The sequence below is a fragment of the Hermetia illucens genome, chromosome 3 (genome assembly GCF_905115235.1).
Source record: "Hermetia illucens chromosome 3, iHerIll2.2.curated.20191125, whole genome shotgun sequence".
Lineage (NCBI taxonomy): Eukaryota > Metazoa > Arthropoda > Insecta > Diptera > Stratiomyidae > Hermetia > Hermetia illucens.
The window spans coordinates 122,709,974-122,716,421 of record NC_051851.1 but is presented as its reverse complement, the minus strand read 5'-3'; positions in this window follow the sequence as shown (position 1 = coordinate 122,716,421).

Here is a 6,448-nt window from a genome sequence, read left to right as displayed (position 1 = left end):
TCAGCATGGGTGCCTCTAATAATTTTGACATCAGAACGCAGGCCCGGGGTCTCGAGGATCTTCCATCGAAGAAGATCCTAATCTTCTTGACTGATCCAATACTGCAGACTTTGTTAAAACGAACCCATGGCTCTTAAACCAGAAATATATAAGGCCAGTTCTGCAACTTTGTCAGCCTTGCCGCCAGTATATAGGAAGAAGCTTTGGCGTGAAGGAGGTTAATTTGACTAGCTCTTAAGTTTGTAGCCATAAGTGCAATCTAATATAAAAACCACCACTAACTGAAAAGTCTGCTGCGTTTAGTATGGGTGTCACCGGGGTTACCAGCTTGTCCTTACCTTCCGCCGAAAGTTCCGCTTTCTTGCCTCCGATTTCTCTGGATATCGCCATACTTGGTGGTGTAGCAACGTCCATGTCCTCATACCCAAGAAGCTTCGCCTTCTCAGTACCTTTCGTTGACGTCGGCTAGAAGCCCTCCCAGGTACATGGTGTCCGGGCTGCATGGATCTATTTTCACATACCGGCATTAGACGTTACGTCCACATTACCATCTTCCCTTGCTTCAGTTTTTCCGGGTACAGGCTGAAAAGAAGGTTCTGGCAGGATGGTCTGTAGTTCCTTCTCCTTTACGGTTAAAGTCTCCCTCTACCGAGGCTTCCTTTCCCATATTTTAGTGGAGTTAGGAAACAGGTCACCGACGGGCCGGCCGTAGTCAGGTTACCCGTTCCTCTCATTAAGGGAGCTACTATACTATCCTTTTCGGCTGACTGCGGCATAGACACCGGGTGTAAGTTTTCCACTGAGGTGGAGGGCCTGTCTTCCACAGGGTCTAACGTACTGAAGTGTATATGAAATATATATGTATACCGGGAGAGTATTCTTGCAAGCTCAAACTCGTTCGAAGTATAATAAAAGATCGACTTCTCCCCGAAAAGCACCCTATTCGCCATCTAACGTTTTTTAAAAATTATTTTCGATATACGAGTAGCACGCAACTGATGTCACATATCTTCACTATACTTTATGACAGCCTATGACTGTGTATAATAATTTGCTTATGAAATTGTGATGATCTGTTGGTAAGGTAGCAGATGTTACTACATATCCAGAATTCGCAATTACTTTTCTTCCACTGTGGGTGCTTGTCTTAGCTAGAATGATCTCCTTAAAATCTGTTCGCAAAAAGCACGCTGGTTGTCAGGTTATTGTCTGGAATATAACAATAATTGAAGGATTCACTGAAAGGCTCCTAATATTTTTGATTAAGTACACTCATAATGGTAGCACACCATTTCCATCACTCCTGCCGTCTAGACTATTCTTCTACGTACGAATTAAGTAAGCTATTGCACCTATTTCCCACCATGTTATTTGATAGACTATGGTGGAAAAAATTACAAGAAGTCGCAAATCATTTACGGAAAATCCATCTTATCACCTTTGGTTAAAATTCCATCGCACACAAGTCAGTCACCTCACCTCCATTGTCTTTGGGGCTTCTTGCTGGTAAATCGTGGCCGGATCAAACGGCACGCCAACATCGTTAATCTTATGCAACTTAGAGTCACAGATTTTCCATCGCTTTTGGTAAAAATCCAATGAAAAGTCAGAGTCCGTCTAAGATATTTTTACCCCATATTCGGATATGAACCCATCTACCTTCTACCCTGAAAAGATGCATATTCTCATGCTGCAATCATGTACGTAGTTACTAGTCAAGTGTTACAGTGATCCTAATGAGAATCTTTCCGTTTTTTGAGATTTGCTTGATAAAAAATCTTATTTAAGGAGATCTACATCAATGTATGTATTATATCTTTATGGAAGAACATAAATCCGCCATGAGATTACTTGAACAAAAATAACTTCAGACAAAAGCTAAACCTCTGAGGTTATTTTTGTTCAAGTTGTTCTTCCCTTGACCTATTACTTTGGGATTTAAATTATTGCCGGTTATTAATTAGTGTAATCCTCTGCGCTCAGCAATACACCTTGTTTAGACTCTAGGATGTATTTCATACAATTTCTTGTCACTGTAAGCCCAACGGTCTTTTCCTGTGTTTTTAAACTTTGGACAATTATTGAATATTCGTTTCATCCTCTGCTTCGCTTTTATCCGTGGATTCACGAAACCAAGTTGGTGAAAATATTGTGAATGATCAGCATCTCCAATAAGGAAAAGTCGTGGTTTGTCTTGGCTGAAATCTCATGAATTGGTTTGTTGTAGGAGAGTGCCGCTTTCGTTTTACAATGCTATTTACCAGGAAAACTTCAAGATTGTGCTCACCTGCACTTTTACATTCCACTTTCTTATATGCCAGTAAGAATCGTCTCTGTAACTATGTAACAATTGACCCATCATGAGTTTGTTATATGTATGTGACAAAGTCTCAAAATTCTGGGGCGAAAATCGGTATTGTGCTTTGCGAAGACAGTCTCATAAATGTATTGTATAAAGCCTTCGCTTATTATGGGAATATGCAGGCGGAGAAAAGTCCACCTAACGAAAAACCGTATATCGTCGAATGTTATGCTCAGGTCGCTCTATGGATTTAGATATGGATGAGATTAAACATTTGGACCAGTAATATATCAAATGTCTTTCGCTGACCTTTGTATATGGTTGCTGTTCGTAGTCTACAGTTCTTTGAAATGCGCTTCAACTCCCCCCTCCCCAACGTCCAGGGAGGTCCGCGCTTTTCCACTATTGTTCTGCGCCACGTGCTCTTGGGGCCTCTCACTCTTTCGCACTCATGGGACAGTGGTTTCTACTGTATGGCATAGCCATAATAGGATTATCGCTACTGCTTAATGTGTGATTTATCCACTGCCACTCCCGCTTTCCGACTACATCCTTACATCCAGTTCGGTGACACCCTCGACAGAAACTATCTTTCTTCGATATAGAAATTTATCCACGCTTCGATACTCTGCCCATTGATGCAGATAGGGAGAGTGTGATGACCCGTCAGACTGAAAACTTTGGTTTTGTTGGTGGCTCTACCTACACATCCTTCCAAATCCAGAGCCATTTGGCGAAAGCCCATGATCCGGTGTAGTAAATAGCAGATCAATAGAAACTGCAGTTGCAACGATAAATAACACTGCGGGGAGACCGTCAAGGCCAGCGGCTTAAGGTTTGCGACCACATGGAAGCTCTAATGCAATATGCACTACGGAATCTTCCGCTTCTCTGACAACAAACATAAACAAACAAATATTGTTATTGCGTACACTATGTTAAACTTCCCGGAATTTCGCACGGTATCAGAGTCAGAGCGGTCAATAGAGCCTTCTATCTCTTCCGTTTATTGATCTTCATCGACAATTTCGTAGTCACCCAAATTTTATGATATCTTTTCGAGGTGTGGCCGAATAACTACGTTGTACCCGAGAAAAGAGCATTTTTGACGACGATCCATTGGTCATCGATATTCTCACACAAGTTACTCAGTCTATCTGCTGTCCAGTTAGCAAGATGGTTCTCTCATTGTCCAGTGGAAGCTGTGTCATACAAACGGTCGATGTTGAACTTCGTAGGTTGCAGGTTTTCAACTCTGCGAGAAGCAGTGAAACATACAAGCGAGCGTAAACGACCACCAGATCGTGATCTCTTCAACGCCCCTCTTGATAAGTACATCCAGAAGACTACTCCTTAGTGTACTACTAATCGCAGTGTGGTGAATATGATTGCTTGTAGGGAGTCGGCCAGTTCGAACCCTACTGACCTGCCACCGAGAGGAATAGGCGATGGAGTCAACAGAAATCCACAAACATCCCACTATTATACTCGTATTCGAGCATCCCACTTTGACATTCAGATCACCTACCAAAACCAGAATGTCACCCTCAGGAAGGCTCTCCTGAACTGTGGGTAATCGCTTGCAGAAAGCATCCTTCTCCACTATTTCAAAAATCGCCATTAGTTCACAGTGATGTTCTTTAACCTGAACCGGAATCTTGCAGTCAGGATCCTCTCAGAAACCGGAATTTACGTAGGGAGCTGAATTGAGAGCAGGAAGTAAAATTGGGTGTTATACATAATGAAAAGCAAGTTCTAGGTAAATTGAAGAATACTTGGTTGTACTTGGCGCCGAAGTCAGCGATGCAAGTAAAGAAGAACTATCACAAATGCTGAAATTGAGAATAGGATACCTGCCAATTTGGAATTTCGTTTCGGGGGCTCTCGATGTTTATTACGTAGCGTGCAGTAGCGTTGGTTATCATTGATTTGATGGAGGAAATAAACGCTGAGGTAGACTTTGTTTGGCTTGGCATAAGGTACTGAAATTGGCACAGGAGGGGCGGTTGCCGTTAACACCTCAAATAAGTTACGAAAAATGTTACGCATATAATATTCACAAATAAGAAGTGAAAGGAAGAGCTTTCGCCAGGTATATGTGTAAAATGTGTATAACTACCGGAGGTGAAATTAGAAAAGGATAATGGAGCCCGCGCCATTACCGCGAAAAACTAAGAGAAGTGCACCGTCGTACGCACCAAAACAAAAGGAGTTCCATCATCGTGTTGCTGAAGAAACTAGAACATGCCTTATATATTAATGATTTTGTTGGCGTATAACATATCACAAAGATCTTGAAAGTTGTCGGAGTTCGTCCGGGGGTCCTTTGACGGATGTTAACGGTATGATGAGCATGTAAAACGTAAAACATCCAAGGAAGTTTTACCTCTCGTGAAGGTATTGCAAAGCACCGTAAGACGCGGATACGGAATGCTCATCCAAGTGAAAGTATCTTCGCTATCAACACGCTCAAATGGCTTAAAGGATCTTCTTGTCGAACTTTTCCGTGAAGCTCCCACAGTCTCGTCAGAGTTCATCTGAGATCTTTTCCAATGAATGGGAGAAGGGGATTATCGTTGAGATTCCACACAATAGTATTCGTTTTGCGTGCGACAACTCGCGGGGAGTTTGAATTCATCTTGCTGATCGCTTCAGCGGACAACTTTTCACTGATTTCGAGGGCGCTCTCGACAGCGTCATCGTATTGAAATGCTCTACACGGGAGGTGTATTCCGTAGAAACTAATAGTTATTATCAGGGCGGGTGTATTAAAAGCTCTTCGTGTTTCTGTTGGTGTTCTCTCAGCACTCCTCTTTGTTCTTGTTATGGACACCGTCACACGGGACTTCAAACGATTCCCATGAAACAGGCACAATCACTGCCAGCGGCAGTGACCTGCCCAGCGATTTAAATATCCTGGGTCAATGCTATCAGCGAATGGGGAACTTTGTAATGAAACTACTTCACGCATTAACGCAACTTGGACGAAGTGGCGTTCCACAACTGGTCTACTTTTTGATCGACGTATCAACGCACGTTTCAAATATAAAATTCAAATATAAAATTTAAATGTCGTCCGTCTTGTCGCCCTGTGTGGTTCTGAGTGGTCGACTATAAAAGATAATGAACGGCCTCTTGCGATAATGGAGACGAAGATGTTGCGTTGGACTAGTGGCGTGACACGTTTTGATCACATCCGAAATGAGGATATCCGTCATCGATATGAGGTTGCACTGATCGTAGAAAAACTGCGACAGAGGCATCTTCGATGGTATGGTCATGCGATTTGTGCTAGCAAGCATTCACTTGCCAAGATTGGTCTGAACATCGGTAAACCACCAAAATGCCCGGCCGAAACAACGGTGGCTACCGACCCCGTTAGTGAACGGGACTAAGTCTAAAGAAAAAGAAAAAGGGCAGCATATGATGAGGGATTTGAAATCGAAAGCCTAGTTTGCCAAGATTGTGCTTGTCATTGATATTTTTTCCCTTCGTTGGTGACGTTTCTCGTGATCATGAGGAATTTCTATATCTAGGAAGCGTAGTTTCGGTTGTCAGTGGCGCCCATACTAAGTTCTGGACGTATTAACAGCACTAAATTTGCTTTTGCCGTTGTGTCTAAAAGAGATGCAGCTCCAATATCAAGTTGAGGCTATTCCGTGCTAGTATTCTGTCTTTGCTGCTATATAGGATTGGCACATAGAGTGTGACCACCCCTGCTACTAAAGATTTACAGGTTGTTATCAATAGTTGTCGGTATCGTGTCCAAAAAAAGACGTCTAACAGTTTCGTCAAGGGCGGAGGCAACTCATCAGACGCTGCCTCACCTCTGCCTTGGGAGCAACATGACGAACAGTAGCAATGGGTGGAAACCGCTCCTTTATATAATCGCAACAACACGACAAGAGTGTGGCTTATTCAAGTTTCACCAATAGTTTGAACTTAAGTTAGCTCGATGCTAGATTTTTGTATCGTGTCGTTGTGGCACTCTGAGGCAATAACCAATGGTGTACTTGGCCGACGTGCGGGCCAGACACCCGCGACCGTATTGAGCAGAAGCGATAGTGGCAATGTATAGGTCACACATTGTGGAAGGACTACAATTCCGTTTGGCGTTATACCATATAATGGAACCGACCATCACAG